The sequence below is a fragment of the Medicago sativa genome, chromosome 5 (assembly GCF_051527215.1).
Source record: "Medicago sativa cultivar Bolivia chromosome 5, Bolivia_mono, whole genome shotgun sequence".
Lineage (NCBI taxonomy): Eukaryota > Viridiplantae > Streptophyta > Magnoliopsida > Fabales > Fabaceae > Medicago > Medicago sativa.
In genome coordinates this window covers 35122674-35143237 of record NC_140753.1, presented here as the reverse complement: position 1 = coordinate 35143237, position 20564 = coordinate 35122674, and positions in this window count along the sequence as shown.

Sequence of the window (20564 nt, the reverse complement as noted above, 5' to 3'; positions counted from 1 at the left end):
CACACACACACACACAGATATATATTATTTGGAAATGATAAATTAAATAATTAATAAAATCATTACTAGAAAGTTCTTTCTTAGTCCCCAAGTTATATTTTTGAACGCAATCTAGAATATTTTGGAATACAATCTGAATTATTTTAGTATGCAATCTAATATTTTTAGTGCTTGATCTAAAATATATTTTGGTACGTAATATAATATATTCTGGTACTCTAATATATTTTGGTACATAATATAATATATTTTGGTACTCAATTGAGATATTTTTGTACTAGATCTAATATGTGAAAAACTTAACGTCAAAGTAATGTATTACTTGTTCCCAAAGTTTCTCACTTATTAGTTGTGAATTTTCTCTATAAATAGAGAGCTCACACAATGCATTCTACACACCGAAAATTCACAGTTGATGCTTCCTGTGCTTTTCTTCTCTTCTTCCTCCTTTGACTTGTGTTGACGAGTCTTTCTTCCTTTCTTCTACTTCTAATAATTTCAAAACCCATCAAATGTTGAACATAAAGAGTTGTTGGAAACTTGTCAAAGTTTTGACACTTGCTATTTGGTTTGTATCATGAAGGAAAATATATGAAATTTACTGAAATAAGATAAAGGTAAAAATATAAAAATTGCTATAAATGGAATTTTGGAGATTTGTTTTTAAACCACAATGAATAAGAATCCGTATGTACAACATTTATATGATGACTGGTCTTTGAAAATGTATATGATTTGCATGATGAAAACTACATTTGCTAGACGAAAACATATATATTTCACCAATTTATTACTTTTATTTACCAAATGCTTGTAACATGTTTTGAAAAGCAAATGGTTGCAACTAACACTATGTTCTTGAAACTTAATTTCAAAATATATGTTGATTGGACTCTTGTTGGCACATGGAAATGAATGTTGTACACATGAATTCTTTTTCATTGTGGTTTCAAAACAAATCTCCAAAATTCCATTTATAGCAATTTTAATATTTTTACCTTTTTCTTATTTTAGAAAATTTCAGATATTTCCCTTCATGATACAAACTAAACAGCAAGTGTCATAGCTTTTGCAAGTTTGCAACAACTCTTTATGTTCTATATTTGATGGGTTTTGACATTATTGCCCTCATCTCACCTACTTTCATGCAATATGGTCCCTTTGTTTTCATTGTTCATGACCCCACATATTGAAATGACACTTACACGCTTTCCTTCTCTCTCAAATCAGTAAAATTTATAATGGCATTTTCGTCTGTTTAAGTTTGCCTTCATAAAGTTGCTATATAGTCTATTGTTTCTTTTATATGTGGTAAATGAAATAGATCAAAGGAAAAGAAAGTTCTAGCAAGCTACGGTTTTGTTTTAAGAGATGGGTCGTGGGAAGATTGAGTGGGAAGATTTGAATTAAGAAGATTCAAAACAAAACCACAAGGCAATTGACATTTTCAAAAGAAGAACTGGATTGTTGAAGAAGACTCGTGAGCTTTCTATACTATGTGAAGCTCAAATTGGACTCATCATTTTCTTAAGCACGGGAAAACTGTCTCAGTATTGCTCTGATTCCACTAGGTATATATATTTACCCTTCATTTTGTTTTTTATTTTTCTCTTAGATCCCTAGAATTGTAAAGTTGTTTGATTTATGTGATGTAAACACATTTGTAGAGGAGAATCGCAGCTTACTTGTATATCTACCTTTCCACATTTCATTTTATATTTTTCTCTTGGATATCTTGCTTTGTAAAATTATTTCAGATCAAGCACTAAAATATATTAGATTGCATACTAAAATATTTCAGATTGTGTTCCAAAATATTCTATATTGTGTTAAAAAATATTTTAGCATAACTTAAGGACTAAGAAAGCACTTTCTAGTAATAATTTTATTAATTATTTAATTTATCATTTCCAAATAATAAAATACATAAATATATATTTTTCATTTAGTTCTTTTTTTTCACTTAATTATGCACCTCCTTAGAGGTACGCCCCACTATATAAACACTACTAACGTGTGGGATCCGGCCGATGTGGGACTTCCACTTTTTTCAATTCACACTACACTATTTTACAAGTAAGCTGCGATTCTCCTCTACAAATTAGTTTACATCACACAAATCAAACAACTTTACAATTCTAGGGATTTAAGAGAAAATATAAAACAAAATGAAGGGTAAATACATATACCTAGTGGAATCAGAGCAATACTGAGAGAGGTTTCTGGTGCTTGACAAAATGATGATTCCAATTAGAGCTTCACAAGCTCACGAGTGTTCTTCAACAGTCCAATTCTTCTTTTTGAAAATGTCAATTGCCTTGTGGTGTTGTTTTGAATCTTCTTAATCTCAATCTTCCCACGTCCCATCACCTAGGAACAAAACCCTATTTTGCTAGAACTTTCTTTTCCTTTGATCTATTTCATTTACCATATATATAAAGAAAGAAACAAACAAAAACGTATTGAGAATACACAAAGTTAAACAATAGACTATATATCAACTTTATGAAGGCTAACTTAAAAGACGAAAATGACATTCTAATTTTTCCTGATTTGAGTGAGAAGGAAAGGGTGTAAGTGTCATTTCAAGTTAATAATAAAATCAATATTATGTAGGTTCGAGGGACCATATTGCAAGAAAGTAGGTGAGATGAGGGCAATAATGTCAAAACCCATCAAATTTTGAATAGAAAGAGTTGTTGCAATCTTTGATGGGAACATTTGATGGGATTTGACATTATTGCCCTCGTCTCACCTACTACCATGCAATATGGATTTTAATAAAAATTTAGATTGATTATCATATTGGTCGCAATCTATTATGAAACCATTTTGTGTTAAAGGTACTCAATCTTACACCAAGTTAAGATATTACTGAATCTAGTATTGCTTTTAAGATTTCACTTCTTACATTCAGTAATTTTTCATATAAGTTTTTGTAAATACAGTTTATCTTTAGAGTCCGTCTCCATCTTCTTATTCTTCTTCTTCTTAAAGTTTCTTCTTAATTAAGAAAGTCTGCATGAACAATCAAATTGATTAATTTGTTAGTTAAAACACCTACAATGAAAAACAATATGAATAAAACAGAGTGAGAGAACCATTCCAACTCCAACCCCAAAACTGATGAGGATTTTAATTAGTTATTTCCAAAAACTTTTTTCGTAACTAATCAAAAGCTTCGTCAGCTTTGGCGTTGGAGCAGGAATAACTCTCTTCACTCTATTTTTTCGTCTTGTTTTTCATCATAGAAGTTTAAATTCACAAATTAAATGTTATTATTTTTCTTGCACACATACTTGCTTAAGAAGATGATGAAGGTAAGCCTGGATTTTGAGAGATATATATAATTAGTTATATGTTTGTATATCCCTTTCTAACATCTAACTTCTGCGAGAATTGAGGAAGAAAAGATGGATATTTTTGACGGAGTTTGCAGCAACTAGTCTACAATCTTATAGTCGCTCTTTTTAATGAGCCTCAGAATCTCGTCCAGATTAGACTCTTCAATGGACTGACCCGATGGGCTGGCATTCTTATCAATAGGAGGAGCAACTAGTGGAGTTACTGCGGCAGCAGGTGTAACAACCTTCTTTTGGAACAAGGGTGGACGGACCCTCCCACTTCTCAGAGTTGTAGTTTCTTCAGCAATATTACTAACCGTGGCTGGGGATACCAGAGGCACTTCTACCCCATTCTCAATCATGGTCGCATTGTACTTGTAAGGGATTGCTTTAGGAGAGGCATAGGACACTGAGCCAGGTAGCCTGATCACCAAGGGTTCCACTTCCATTGTCTGAGGTACACTTTTGGTAGGAGAATCATGAAACACCGGCACAATCATACAAACGTCGCTGACAACCAAGTACTTATTGTCCATTAGGCTCTGTATGTCGTCCTGCACTGTACAACAACCCATAGGATTCTGAAGACACTCTGAACAGGAAGTATGATCATGATTAAACAAGGAGGCTTGGCAAAGCTTGACATGTAGCGGCACCAAAGGAGTAGCAACATTACGGACATTTAAAGCGGGGACTTCTTGGGAAACCCGGGATGTTTCAACTTTATCAAAAGCCTCAATCATGTTAACAACTGCATGGTCTGGAAGTGGATTGTCAAGAACGTGTGGAACACTATTTTCAAAAGTCAACCATCCTCTGTCTATTAAATCCTTTACAACGTACTTCAAAGCGTAACACCCTTCAACATCGTAGCCCTGAGCGCCCTGATGGAATTCACATCTGAGATCCTGTCGGAACCTGGGAGGCAATGGCGTAGGCGGAGGCTTGCCTGGCCTGGTGACGCAATGCCCTTTAGCAAGTACAGTTGGGAGCAGATCAGCATACCACATTGGTATTGGTGGAAAATAAGTCCTGGGCCGAGGGCCCTGTTGTTGCGGCTGTGGCTGTTGAGCAGGAGGCTGCTGTTGTACCTGCTGAGCAATGGCATTAACGGGCACTGGTGGTTGACCCGGTGGCAGAGGATATTGCTGGTAGAATGGCGGGAAGAAGGGATGTTGAGAGTACTGCATATATTGGTAGGGTAGAGATAACTGAGCAACATTAATAGGAGAGACAGCAGATGTGGATTGGTTACCGGACATCATCCCTACCTCGGATTCTTTCTTCTTATGGTGGTCGTTACCATACTTCTTTGGCGCACTAGCTGAGGGTTCACCCTTTTCAAGAACAATGATACCTTCCCTGACAGCCTCCTCTAGACGAGTTCCCATGGTAACCATGTCGGAGAAGTTATTTGGCGTAGAGACTATCATTCTTTCAACATATTCCTTCTTCAGAGTCTTCAAGATAGTCTGCGTCAGTTCTTCCTCATCAAGCCGAGGAGAAACACGGGCAGCTACCCCTCTCCATCTCTGAGCATATTCACGGAAAGTTTCGTCTGCCTTCTGAGATAAAGACTTAAGAGAATCCTTGTTCGGCTTCAAGCGGGTATTGAACTCATAATGATTTTCAAAAGCAGCAGCGAGTTCCTCAAAAGTATGGATATTGTCTTTACTCATGCCAGTGTACCAGTCTGCCGCATCTTCTGCCAGGCTGTCCTGGAAGCAGTGGATCATCAGTGCATTATTATCTGCGTAGTTGGCCATCTTCCGGACGTACCGAATGACGTGGCTATGTGGACACGAAGATCCATTGTATTTATCAAAATCTGGCACTTTGAACTTCTTAGGAATCTCAAACTGGGATACCAGGCATAGATCACGAGCCTTAGCAGAAACACCATTCTCACGGCTAGCTTTGACCTCACGGAGCTCTCCAGCTAGCTCTCTTCACTGTTCTCTCATAGCCTCTACTATAGGGTCCTCTCCACGTGGAGTGTCAACATTAATTACCTGAGGCACAGTGTGTACCACATGATTGGTGACAACGGTAGTCGCTTGAGGCATGGAAGTATTTGTAGGAGCAAAGGTTGTTGTAGGAATCTGTCCTTGATTGGCAATACCAGAAGCACCGACTGCAGTGTTGGGAGCATAGAAAGCTGAGAGTCCATAAGTGCGCCCATTGGGCATAACAAATCGAGCATCAGAAGCCACTGTGGATAATGGGTTGGATGGAATCACTTCAGTAGTAGCCGGAACAGATGTGGCTGGTTGTTCTTTTGCAGCCATCAGAGTAGACATAGTGTCATGAGCCTTGGCCAAGTCTTCTTTCATAGCAGCCAATTCGGCGCGGAGCTGAGCATTCTCTTCCTCAAAGTTGGCCATGTTTCTTCTCTTGTACAATCTTGTCTGATGAACTCTAGCTGGTTGGTAAACCTTACGAGCACGAGCCACCTTTCAGACTGCGGCGAAAAAACCAGGAGGCAATGAGCATGAGGGAAGTTTTTTGTGACCAATGAATGCATATGATGCATGAGATGTGTTAATGCATATGCAAAATGACTCTTTTTGTGTTATCGAAAGGTTTTAGACAAATTAGAAATTTGTAAACACTACTAAACAACTGAAACACCATACCCAGATGAAACATGCCAACATCACAATGTCTTACAAGATAATTCCCTTTGAAATGCTAAGCCAAGGGATAGACTTTGAAATGTAAAACAACATAAACAACAACTGAGAACAACAACAGGGAATAGCAATCCTCAAGCATAGGAGGTGGAAGGGTCATCCTTAGACTCAGACTCCGACTCATAGCTGCAATATCGGGCATAGAAGTCACGGGCCCCCCTAGCCTTTTGGAATCCCTCAAAAGCAACTTATCCTTTTCTTCAATTTCTTTTCTAGCCTTAGCCAATTCCCTCTTCAATGTCAAAACCTCATGAGTCTTCTGCTCATCTTTTCCATCCAAGGTCATGATCAGATTCTCAGCCTCATAGTATCTAGCCTTCCACTGATGCTTCTCTCGGCTCTCCATAGCTAGATGCTCCTGATACTTCTCCTGAGTAGGCAGGGGTAGAGGCAAAGGCATGGTTGGAATAGATGCGGACACATATCTCATGGCGGGGTAAGGCATGCCAATCTCCTCAGCCTGGTTTATTACCCATTGAGTATAGGCCTCATGAGCAATACCGGATCTCACACCCATATGCTTCACATCTTTCTTCCGAATCTTAGACCAAGCCTCTATGAAATCCTCTCTTATTCCTGTAGGAGCATTAGAGTAATGGAAGAAGTAAGGAGATGTCGCAAGATAGATGGGCTTCTCTTTCATCGGGAAACCGAATTGTCGCAAGGCGAGCTCCGGGTTATAGTTGATTCCACCCCGGGTACCAAGAAGAGGTACATTAAGAAACTTTCCACCACCGAAGATAATTTCTTTGACTCTAGAGGCGGGCGTGAGCCAAACCACTTCATTAGGAGTGAGAGCCATAATCTGCTATGAAATAGTCAATTCTCTGGATTATCATGAAAAGACTTTGGAAGGTGCGAAATAAACCACCTATAGAGGAGAGGTACACAACAAAGAATGTATCCACGACCCTTGCCAGATCGATCGTGGATAGCATGGTATATGTCAGCCAGCAAAGTAGGAACCGGATTCTTGGAGCGGAAGATCACAATAGCATTCATATCCACGAAGTCATCAAGATGTGGAAAAAGGATAAGCCCATAGATGAGTAGTGCAAGAATAGCCTCAAGAGTGTCCTGACAAGTAGTTTTGAGATTGACTTTTTCAAGTAGATACTTCAAAGTGAACCCTCGGATGCGAGCCTTAGTGACAAGATTCTTGGAGACATCGGAGGTCTTGAGATAGAGATCACGGGCAATAACCAAAGGCATAGGAGGATGCTCAAGACCCGTGAAAGGTGTTCCCTTGGCTATAGGCAAACCTGTCAAGGAAGAATAAGCCTCTAGAGTAGGTACCAACTGAAAGTCAGGAAAAGTGAAGCACCGATATTCCCGATCATAGAATTGCACTAGAGTATGCACAAGCTTCTCATCCACATTAGTCCGGAGAAGAGTAAGTAAGTCCCCATAACGGTGTCGGAAACCAATCAGATCCTTGACCTTGAGTGCCAAATCTCTCAAACTAGCCAAATCCACTTCCTTGAACTTATAGGACTTAGTCTTCCCCATTCCTACAATGTTTACAAATTCAAATTGTCTAAGCCTTTCGATAAATACATGGAAAAGAAAAAAAAATTATGCATGTATGCATGATCACATTCAAGTACGGAGAAAACACAGAGGGTTAAGATTCAAAGTCATGGAGTTATAGGTGGACACGGTGTCCGGTGATACTAGGGCTTTGGGTAATAGTAATCGGGTTCTAAAAGGTTCCCAAGTCGCAGCCTCTCCCACGTATATCATGGTGCCATGAGACAAACACTCGCTCCATGATTATCCGCGAGAAGATCTAACTTGAGTGTAGTATCGCGTGACGACTAAAACTCGAGGCAACACTCGGTTTAGCCTCCGCACTACATCCTAGAAAATGGCCATGGATGGGTTCGGTTATCTACGGTCCATAGCGTCATAGAACAATTGGAAGCAAAGTGCCTAAGCGCGACAAACACGCGCCAACAACATCACCCCCAAAATGCCTCAGCTATGTGGGATTGATCGCATAATCCAATACACGAGGCAACCCTCGGAATGAATTGTCGATTATATCCCCCCTAAATCCTAAGTTCACTCTGCCCGGGTGTAGGGCTTTAATATTCTCACCCCCACACGTTTTGCAAGAATTTAAACATTTATTCACATAAGAAAGCAAGTAAAAGAAGCAAGTAAAAACGAAAGCGCAAGCGTGAAAATAAAGACTAGGCGTAACTCTCAAATCTCCCCAGTGAAGTCGCCAGCTGTTTAATCTTGGTTTTTCGGGTGTCAAACATTGATTAAGTTTGAACCTTTTTAACCTTTGATATCTCATTTTTTCTTGGGAAGGAAAAAATAAGAAAAACCCTTGAGAATCGAGGTCCGGGAGTTGTTTTCGTCATGGGAAGGTGTTAGGCACCCATAACGACTATAGTATCCTATAGGAACCGTCTTTACCTTCTACGCGCGCGCTTTATTTTCAAATGCTATTTGAAATTGTTATTTACACCTAAAGGTTTGCTATGTTAAGAATTGGAGGGAGAAGGATGTGTTTGAATTTTTGTTTTATTTGAATTGAAGGAACATTGGTTCCTTGCCTACATACCCTTTTAAGGGATCAAATCCACCATAGTTCTCTTCCAAAGATGTTTTTGCTTTTGTTGATTGGTTTTAATTTGGAAAAAATGGAATTTTTAAGAATAAGAGAGAGAGGCCTCAAGGGCATAAGACTTGGAAAATGTGTGGTGGAATTTAGTTATTTTGCAAAGAAAGTCCAAATATGATTAAAGTTCATTAAGGTTTTTATTAAAGAAAATAAAGGGAAAATTCAATGGGATTTTGATCCCAAGGTTTCTTTGGAAAATTATTTGAGTGATGTTGTTCAAGTTTTTTGGAAAAAAAGAATTTTTGCCTAAGTTTCAAAGTTCCTAAACATACATCTAAGCTTACATTCCCTAAACATACATCTAAAGTATTCATACCCTAAACATACATCTAAAGTATCCATGTGATGTGTGTGCATGTGTCGGTGCTTGTGTCGGTGTACATCATTAGAGTCCATTGTCCTTTTACATCATTGGCCTAAATACACACTACTATCCTCGTGAGAACCATAAAGGAAAAGCAAGAGATAAAGTGGAGGAGGAGATGAAGCATGGAAGGCTTATGATGTATATGAAACATGAAACAAAAGGGTTAGTAGCACCAAATATAATGAAGAAAATAATAAGACAAGAGAGTACTAAACAAATGCAAAAAACACAAAGATAGAGTATTAAAATATACTAGAAACTAATCACAATACTTCAAGATGCACATGACTCATAATTTCCACATTATGACAATTTTAAAATGAGTTTCAATGCAGCAAAAATGTGAGAATTAGAGGTTCATGCTCAAGTTACAAGATTGTGATTCATTCCTAGATGTATTTAACATTTTATTTTCACAAACAAACACTAATATGCCTTGTAAAACAAGTAACTAATCACACATATTCACATGCAGCAAGAAATACACCCAAACAGTGACAAATTCATCACAAATTCACACATCACCAATCACAAACATGTATCAAGAGTTGGGATCAAAATTGTGCACATCTTCACAAGCTTTTTACCATAAAATTCAAGGATTAAAACAAGAAAATGAATCAATATATTTTTATAAAGTTTTTCAGTGCAAAATCAACACAAAAACATCACAAAAATATCATGAGGTCTCTATAAATTTTTTAGAGAATTTTCTAAAACATTTTGGCATGGCAGGGGTGTAGAAAGTAAGAAACATGGTGCAACCAGCAAGAAAATAGAGGAAAGAACGAAGTCCAGTAAAGAAACAAGCCTAGGCCCAAAATCTAACGGATCCGGATCACAGGGAACATTCACAGCCGTTGGATTGATCCGAATCCTCCTTAACCTAGATCTAACGGTTGAGATGGAGAAGAGGTGAACCAAAAATAAACCGGACCGGTTCAAGCCTCTATATAAGCATATAGAGACCAGTCCAATTCATTTCTTCCTCTTCTTTCTCTCTCTAACACAAAACCTAGTGAGAGAAGCTCTCACTTCTCTCTAAACTTTTCCGTCGGAGAAGATGACCGGAGAAAGCTCCGGTACAGTGGCTCGCCGGTGGCGCCACCGTACCGGAATCTTTCTGATTCCTTTTTCAAAATCTTTTTCCATGAATCTTCTCGTCTTCTTCTCCTCTTTACGATTCTGAGGTTATTTTTGTGAAACTATGATTAAAATAGAGTAGATCGGGGTTTGAAACTTAAGGTTTTCAAGAACTTTTTAGGTTTTCAAATCTTTTTCAAATATGTTTCCAGAAACTACCGATCTACCTTGATCTATCTTCGTTGATGTTTTTAAAGAGAAACTGAGAAGTTTTACGTGTTTACCTGTGATCTGTTCTGGAAATTCGAAGGAGAAGACGAAGAAAAACTTCTTGATTCTTCTCTGATCTTCTGATGAACACTTCGTTGTTGTTTCAACCGAAAATAAATCGGTGAGTTTGCTTTGGTGCACCAGTCTGATTCGATCTACTCCTTCTTCTTCTCCGGTTTGATCTTGCTTCGATCCTTCTTCTTCTCCCTCTTCGTCTCTGTGATCGCACCGGTTCGTCTTTGAGATGAATTGGTGCTGGAATTGCAGAGAATGCAGTTCAATGATGAAGATTCACCTTCGAATCTCTGAGAACTGCGAAGAAATTGCTTCAATCTTGCTCAATTGTGCTTCTAGAAAAGTTAGGGTTTGGTATTGGGGATGAATGTTCTTGGAATTTTCTGGAAACGGTTAGGATTTAGATCTTTGATGAGATGAGAGAGAATTGGTTTTGTGTTTGTATGAGTTGGCACGTTGTGAATGGAAAAGTTACTGTTGCGGTGGCTGAGATGGCCTTATATAGGCTGCCATATGTACTTGAGACCAATGATATGTTGACACCTGTACTGGGACTCTAACAAACTCGGCCTTGGACTTGTTTTAGGACTTGGGACTAATCTGCAATTTTTGAAAATACAAGGACCAAAATGCAATAATAGAAAAAGGACTTGAAAACAAAATTAAAACATTCGAGGACTAAAATGCAAAACTGTCAAAGGACTAAAAGTGCAATTTTAACAACTTGGAGGACTAAAATGAAAATAATAATAAAATTGGGTACAAAATGTAAAATGGAAAATAACGTAAAGTGAAGCTAAAAATAAAATCAACAAAAGGACTAAAATGAACCAACTACCAAATGAGGTACTTCAAAGTAATCTCTTTCTATCAAAATTTTGTGTGAAATGACCAAAATGCCCCTAGGGACTAAACTGACTCAAAATGTCTCAGATGCAATTTTTGAAATGAATTTTGGCATGGAATTAAAGCAAAGATTTATACAAACCAATTGAAAAGACTCGGAGACAATTTTCAGGGATTAAAATGAATTTGAATGCAGGAAATGACTAAAATGCCCTTTTCCATGATTTTTGCCAATAAAATGCAGAGAAACATGCACTTGATCAGAGACAATTTCAAATGACTTGATATGTAAGAAAAACATTTTGGATGACTTGAAATGCAAGAAAACATAGACAAAGTCACAATTGAAATTTTTTCAAAACAAAGACAGTTATACATGTCTTGCTCTCGTCTAATAGCATTTCATGCTCTTGTTCTTGAACATAATCATACATGGGCTCGATCAAGAGCATAAACATAACATAATCATAATCATGATAAACATAATCGTGCCTAAGTTCATTCATTGGTTAGTGTTGAACAAACAATTATTATCTTGATTCATTTTACGGATAGTCCCAGGTGGAGTAACCCCGAGATCAATCCCATACATGACCGATGTACGTACATCGGACTCCCTCGGTGTCGTGCGGGTCCCTTGCGGATTAAACCGTCCCCCTTAGGTCGAGAACCTCCCGTATCCCCCTGGCGTGGATAACAAGAGACACGATCACCTACGTCTTGTTTACTCAGTGACATGCGGGTCCCTTACGGCTTAAATCGTTCTCATTACGAGAACCCCTTGTATCCCCCTGATGTGGATAGCAAGAGACATGTCACCTACACTTATTAATCATAGTCTTATCATACGTATACTTAAACATATTTATACTAGCTTGCTTAATACCTCGGACCCTTGAGTCGATCCGATTAGCGGTAATCTTATACTTGTTCATGCTTGTAAATTCTTAATCATGGTGGAGTGATTAACTAATCAAACCACGACTTAACATAATTGCTACAACACTCTTGATCATGTGCGAAGACTAAAAGCTTTGCGTCTTATCATTCTAGAGATTCATGCTAACTAGCTAGTTCTCGACAACTGTGTCGAGGCTCTTGTTTTTCCCTTACCTATGGATAACTTGCTACCCGTCTCTTGACATGATTTCTCTCGTATTCCATGCCTTACTAACTTGCATAATACTTGCCTCTTTAACATAAGAATCTTGCTTTCATTGATCATCATTTAGGACCATGGTTTGAGGGGTTTACATTCGTAAAAAAAGTTACCACGGAGAAAACCGCATCGCGAATCCCCATGCCTGCCTGAAGCGAGCAAAACAATGAGATTCCTCTCTGTCTTACTTGCCTAGGCGAGTGGATTTGCTGGGGAGGCGAGTGGTAGCTCGCCGTGGCGAGTTGGGGGCGAGCAGGACCCCCTGTTCGGCCTTCTAGCTCGCCTCGCGAGCCCTTTGCTTGCCGGGGCGAGCTGTGACAGTCCTGCAACCTCAAAATTGATATTTTTGACTTAAAAACCTCAAACCAAGTGTCTCTATGTGTTTTGGAACATATTTGATCATTGGAAACTTATAAAACATTCATATGGCAAGAATTAACATGTATAGCATGCATGGCATAAAAAGGGGCTACTAGACTAATACTTGAACCCTAGAATTTCATATCATTCATAATATACATATATAGCATAATCACAATCCCAAAGGGGTGGGAAGTCTATCTATGGAACTCACCTAGAAAGTTTCTTGAGACATTTTCCAAGCTTCCAAGCCCAAGCATCAAAACCCTAACTTGATTCTCTTGCAATCTTAGCCCATGCCATTCAATCTTGTTGTTTTCTTGAACTCTAAGACACCATGATCTTGGTTTGTTCAACAAATCTTGAATTTCATATCCCAACTCAAACTTCCTTCTCCAAAACCCTAGCTCTTGTTTCCAACATAACCTCAAGGTTATTTCTTGCTTAACTCTCCAATTCCATGCTACATGATCAACATAAGCTCCAAGTCATAAATCAAAAGCCTTAACCTCTTATCCAACCCAAAACCCTAACTTTTGAACCCATCCTTGTGAGAAGAAATGAAGGAATCAAACAAAATCCAAGCTTCTTTAGGTTCAAGAGATCAAGAGGGAACATAGTCTAAAAACTCACCAAGAGAAGATGAAGATTTAGGAAAGTTTGGTGGAGAAGAAGAGAGGGAGGGCGTGATTGAGGAGAGAAGGGAGAGAGAAAGTCTTTGCCAAAGACAAGAGAGAGAAAGGATAATGAAAATGAGATATTTTGGGGCCAACTTCAAATAAATATACTTCCCATGCAAAATTACCGTTATGCCCTTGCCTTGAACGTGTTTAAAATGACTCTGATTCCTTTCCCGTAAATAGCTGACATGTCATAAAATATTTCCAATAACTTACTTTCCATGAATATCATTCCTCTGATACATTTAACAGGTAAAATTTCCATTAGCTGACGAGCGGGATATTACAAATAGACACATATCAGAGATGGAAAAACATTTTGAGCAAGTATTTTTAGGTCCAAAATTAGGGTATAACATTGTTATGTTAGTTTAAACGTTTGTACTTTGTTATGATAGCACTAGTTACTGCTAGTGAAGAAACAAGTTGGATAAGATGCTTGCTAGCTGAGATCCCTTTATGGGAGAAATCATTACCAGTTGTGTTAGTTCATTGTTATAGTACCGCGGTTATTGCAAAGATTAAGAATCGTTATTATAATGGAAAGAGACAACATATAAATCGGAAACACAGCACGATTAGAGAGAGTGTCTCTAATGGAGCGGTTAGAGTTAATTTTGTACATACTAATGAAAACATAGCGGATCCCTGGACGAAAGGACTAAATAGAGAGAAATTCCAAGATACATCCAGTAGGTTGGGACTAATACATATAGCTCACTGACTGATGGTAACCCGACCTATATGACTGGAGATCCCAAGACTAAGGTTCAATGGGTAATAACAAGTCATGAAGTGATAGAATATGCTACGATAAGGATTAATAAATCATGATCCTACAGCAAAAGAAGGATGAGGTAATAGAAACTCTTAATGAGATCTATACTATAGGATGAGTGGGGTACATAGTTACAGGAGTACCTTTGATAGACTCACCTATACGAATGTGGAACTGAGGTCGGTCCTTGGAATTTTGAGGCAGAATTCCTAGACTCACCTATAAGATTGAGTATCTTTAACACAAATTGGTTTCATAATAGATTGTGACCAATATGATAATCAATCTAAATTTTTATTCCAATCACATGTTAACATTTTTATTTACTTTGTGTTAATAAGTTGATGAATTATTGTTATTAATTTATTAATATATCATACGAATTTATTTATCATGACCTCAGCATCCCCATGATTTATTTTGAAAAATTCCATGAGTGACATAAGCAATAATGTTTGATGAACCAAAATTTCCGGAAAATGAAAAAAAAATCCCGAGTTATCGAGTAAATTGGGAGCACATCTTTTATAACAAACTAGCGGTAGGAAGGGCACTACCATGCCCGTCTAACCTCTCTTTTTACTACGCTAACTTGTGTGTATATTTTAAGGGATAAATTTGAACCACATTTTGCAAAAAAATTGAAAAAAATAAAACAAAAATTGGTCTTTTTTTTTTTTTGTCGATGACTTGGCCCCGGAACCAGAATATGTCTTCACTCATTTTCAAATATGCTCAAAGAACAAAACAAAATTGTGAAATTTTTTCTAAAAGACCTCAAACTCTATTTTTATTGTTCCAATTTGTTCCTTTCAGAATTAATAATAAATTCAGTGGAAATTTGTCGAGATTAAATTATGGATTTAATATGTTTTTAATCCCTCCTTGAAATTTTTTATTAACATTTAGTCCCTATTTGATTTGTATAGGGACTATTTTGGAGGACTAAAACTATCCAATTTTTGTAAAATGTTTTCAAAATAGAGACTATTTTTACAAACTAAAAAATTTTGGGGGACTAAAATTACCAATAAAATTTCGTAGCGACTAACCTTAAAAACTCATGATTTTGTAGGGATTAAAAACTTATTTAACCCTTAAATTATTCAAAAAAAATATATTGATATATATATTTTATTATTTTGAAATTTTAAATAAAATAATTAATTTTTTTTGACAAGAATAAAATAATTAATTTATTAATTAGAAAGTTTTTTTCATAGTTGCCAAATTTTGTTACAATATTTTGGAACACATCCTGATATATTTTGGTATCCAATCTAATAATTTCGTACGTGATTAGACATATATTTTGGCACTCAATAGTATATTTTTGTACTCAATATGAAATATTTGGGACTGAATTTGGGATATATTTGTACTAGATCTAATATGTGAATTACTTGTTCCTAAAGCTTCTCATATATTAGTTGTAAAAGGTATTCTGAAACTTCGAATCTTTTTCTTCTCTCTCCTTCTTTGACTTGTGTTGACGAGACATTCTTCCCTTCATCTCCTTTTTTTTTTTTTGGTCCATGAAATTAACCCTTTTCTTCTTTCTCCCTTTTTAACTTCTCTTGAAGAAGTTTTTTTTCCTTCATCTCATTTTTTCCCTTCGAAATTAAGAGTGTTCTGAAGACTGTATACCTTATAGATATAATGTCTCTTGGGAATTAAAAATGGTCTTAAGAGCCTAGTCCCTTTAATAATTTATGTCCGTTCAGAATAAATAATATTTTACGGCCATAATCCCTTTTTTCATATAAGGGAATGATCTTAAAAATATATTCTTCCTCAATTCTCGCAGAAGTTAGATGTTAGAAAGGGAGACACAAACATATAACTAATTATATATAGCTCTCAGAATCCAGCCTTACCTTCTTCATCTTCTTAAGCAAGTATGTGTGCACGAAAAATAATAACATTTAATTTGTGAATTTAAACTCCTATGATGAAAAACAGGAGGAAAAAATAGAGTGAAGAGAACTATTACTGCTCCAACGCCAAAGCTGACGAAGCTTTTGATTAGTTACGAAAAAAGTTTTTGGAAATAAATAATTCAAATCCTCATCAGTTTTGGGGTTGGAGTTGGAATGGTTCTCTCACTCTGTTTTTTTTTCATATTGTTTTTCATTGTAGGTGTTTTAATTAACAAATTAATCATTTTGATTGTTCATGTAGACTTTCTTAATTAAGAAGAAACTTTAAGAAGAAGAAGAATTAGAAGATGGAGACGAACTCTAAAGATAAACTGTTTTTACAAAAACTTATATGAAAAATTACTGAATGTAAGAAGAGAAATCTTAAAAGCAATACTAGATTCAGTAATATCTTAACTTGGTGTAAGATTGAGTACCTTTAACACAAATTGGTTTCATAATAGATTGCGACCAATATGATAATCAATCTAAATTTTTATTAAAATCCATATTGTATGGTAGTATGTGAGACGAGGGCAATAATGTCAAAACGCATCAAATGTTCCCATCAAAGTTTGCAACAACTCTTTCTATTCAAAATTTGACGGGTTTTGACATTATTGCCCTTATCTCACCTACTTTCATGCAATATGGTCCTTTTGTTTTCATTGTTCATGAACCTACATATCATATTCCTCGGACCTGCATAATATTTAATTTATTATTAACTTGAAATGACACTTACACCCTTTCCTTCTCACTCAAATCAGGAAAAATTAGAATGTCTTTTTTCTCTTTTGAGTTAGCCTTCATAAATTTGATATATATTCTATTGTTTAACTTTGTGTATTCTAAATACGTTTTTGTTTGTTTCTTTCCTTATATATGTGGTAAATGAAATAGATCAAAGGAAAAGAAAGTTCTAGCAAGATAGGGTTTTGTTCCTAGGAGATGGGACATGGGAAGATTGAGATTAAGAAGATTCAAAACAACACCACAAGGCAATTGACTTAACCCCGATTTCGGCCGTTTTTGAGAACTCTAAAATCAACCATGGAAGTCATTCTAGTTAGATTTCCTAAGAACTATTACATGTTTCGACTCAATAAGGCTAGGCCACTTTATGCCCTTTTTAGTGAAAGCAAAAGTGTCAAAAACGAGTGAAATCCGTAAATTAACAAGGAAATTCACTTAACCCCCATTTCGGCCGTTTTTGAGAACTCTAAAATCAACCATGAAAGTCGTAGATATGCTTGTTAGATTTCCTAGGAACTATTACATGCTTCGATTCAATAAGGCTAGGCCACTTTATGACCTTTTTAGTGAAAGATAAAGGGTCAAAAATGAGTGAAATCTGTAAATTAACAAGGAAAATCACTTAACCCCCATTTCAGCCGTTTTTTAAAATTTTAAAATAAACCATGGAAGTCATAGATATTCTAGTTAGATTTCCTAAGAACTATTACATGTTTCGATTCAATAAGGCTAGGCCGCTTTATGCCCTTTTTAGTGAAAGAAAAAGGGTCAAAAACAAGTGAAATCCATAAATTAACAAGGAAATTCACTTAACCCCCATTTCGGCCGTTTTTTGAAAACTCTAAAATCAACAATGGAAGTCGTTGATATTCTTGTTAGATTTCCTAGGAACTGTTACATGTTTGGATTCAATAAGGCTAGGCCACTTTATGCCCTTTTTAGTGAAAGAAAAAGGGTCAAAAATGAGTGAAATCCGTAAATTAACAAGGAAATTCACTTAACCCCCATTTCGGCCGTTTTTGAAAATTTTAAAATAAACCATGGAAGTGATAGATATTCTAGTTAGATTTCCTAAGAACTATTACATGTTTCGATTCAATAAGGCTAGGCCACTTTATGCCCTTTTTAGTGAAAGAAAAAGGGTCAAAAACGAGTGAAATCTGAAAATTAACAAGGAAATTCACTAAACCCCCATTTCGGCCGTTTTTGAAAATTTTAAAATAAACCATGGAAGTGATAGATATTCTAGTTAGATTTCCTATGAACAATTACATGTTTCGATTCAATAAGACTAGGCAACTTTATGCCCTTTTTAGTGAAAGAAAAAGTGTCAAAAACGAGTGAAATCCGTAAATTAACAAGGAAATTCACTTAACCCCCATTTCGTCCGTTTTTGAAAACTCTAAAATCAAACATGGAAGTCGTAGATATTTTTGTTAGATTTCTTAGGAACTGTTACGTGCTTCGATTCAATAAGGCTAGGCCACTTTATGCCCTTTTTAGTGAAAGAAAAAGGGTCAAAAACGAGTGAAATCCGTAAATTAACAAGGAAATTCACTTAACCCCCATTTCGGCCGTTTTTGAAAACTCTAAAATCTACCATGGAAGTCGTAGATATTCTTGTTAGATTTCCTAGGAACTGTTACATGCTTCGATTCAATAAGGCTAGGCCACCTTATGCCCTTTATAGTGAAAGAAAAAGGGTCAAAAACGAGTGAAATCCATAAATTAACAAGGAAATTCACTTAACCCCCATATCGGCCGTTTTTGAAAACTCTAAAATCAACCATGGAAGTCGTAGATATGCTTGTTAGATTTCCTAGGAACTATTACATGTTTCGATTCAACAAGGCTAGGCCACTTAAGCGGCCCACCAGCGTGCCAGAAGCATCCCAAAAGCGTGTTGTTCCAGGAGTTACTGGAACTAGGACGCTTAAGCGTGCAGAGGACGCTTAAGCGTGCTAGCCCCAGTTCAGCCACTTTTGAATCATTGTTTTATGCGCTTGGGGACCAATCCGATACTTCTAAAATGTTTCTTTAGACTTAATTAACCTCTGTTTATACCTTTGATCCTACTGGAACATGATTTGAATTGGTTTGGACTTGAATTTGTGAAATTCGCCTAACTTTTAGAAAAACGGTCCAAACGTCGATTTTTTTCTGAAAACTTGTTTTTCTCCGGAATTTGAGGTGGGATTAAAGTTGTATATTGTTTATATGATTTCTAAAAATGGTTGTGATTGGTTTCATCAAGCTTGAACTTGTTTTGCTTTGAAAATAGGGGTTTTGTGAAAAATCGATAAAGTGAGACGAACTTTGAGTTTTTATTGAATTTGTCGTATTTGGCCGATGAAATGCGTATGTAATCTCTACTGCACGCATATGTGACTTGTGAGAATACATGGCATAGGCAATTGAGCTTGTTTGCTTGGTTTTGACCTATATGCTCAAGTATTTCTAATGTTGTGATCTTAAGAGACGAGCTTTGCGGGAAATGGTTTTAAGAGCCAATTGTCTTGTGAATCCTTTATGGATATTTGATATAACTTATATGAAGATGATTGGTGGTGTATATTTGTGTGACAACTATATGTTGCTTGTGTTGTGGATGTTGTTGGCAATTGTATATATGTTATGTGGTGGTGAATTGTTGTTAATTGCATATATACAAGTATTGGTGATGTTGAGGTGAATTGTTTGTGTGAACATATGCATTGTAGTTGAGTCATATGTTCATGCATTCATGACTGATGGTGGTGGATTTTATATCCAATTGAGGTGATTACGATGTTTTTGTTGCATCGGAGGTGACGACCTTGAGGTGATTTGGTACCACATGCATCTAGATGAGTCTAGAGCCATTGCATACATTGTTGGTGAATTGAAATGTATTTGAGTTGTACATGATGATTGAATTTGTTAATTGATAATTGACATGGTGGAATGGTGATATGTGTATGATATACTTGTTGTTGTGAACTTGGAATGATGATATCATTGCTTTGGAGTGATAGGAATGTTGTGATTACTTATGAGTACATGTATAATTTGTTATTCATCATTCTTGAATATATCTTTCATTTCCAATGTTCTTGTTAAACTTATTTGGATTATGATGATGTAATGCTAACCCTCAGTGGTTTACCACCTACCTTTCTGTATGGACGGGTAGATGGAGTGCAGGATGCTTAGTTTGTTTGGTTGATGATGCCGAGGAGTGGAGTTCCTCTTTATATGCAAGTGTCTAGATTAGGGCTCTGATCTAGGGTAGTTCTTGCACGTTGTTTTATTTGACTATGTATTTTGGAGTTGAGATGGTACTTGTTAATTGAGATTTGGAGAATATATTTGTATTATGTTGAGATTTGAAGATGTTTAGGAATTATATGTATGTTCCGCTGCTATGTTATGTAACATGATCTTTATGCATGTATGTTTGAATTCAAAACGTAGCATCTATTTCTAGAATATATTTGTATATTCGCGCGTTTTACCGCTTATTAGAAATAGGGTGTTACATTGATTACTTGCATATATGTTAATTGTTGGTGATATTATTGGTGAATGCATATATGCTAAATCATGATGATGAATTATGTTATTGAATCATTATATGAAAATGACGTTGATTGTTGGTGGTGAGTTTATACATGCTAGTT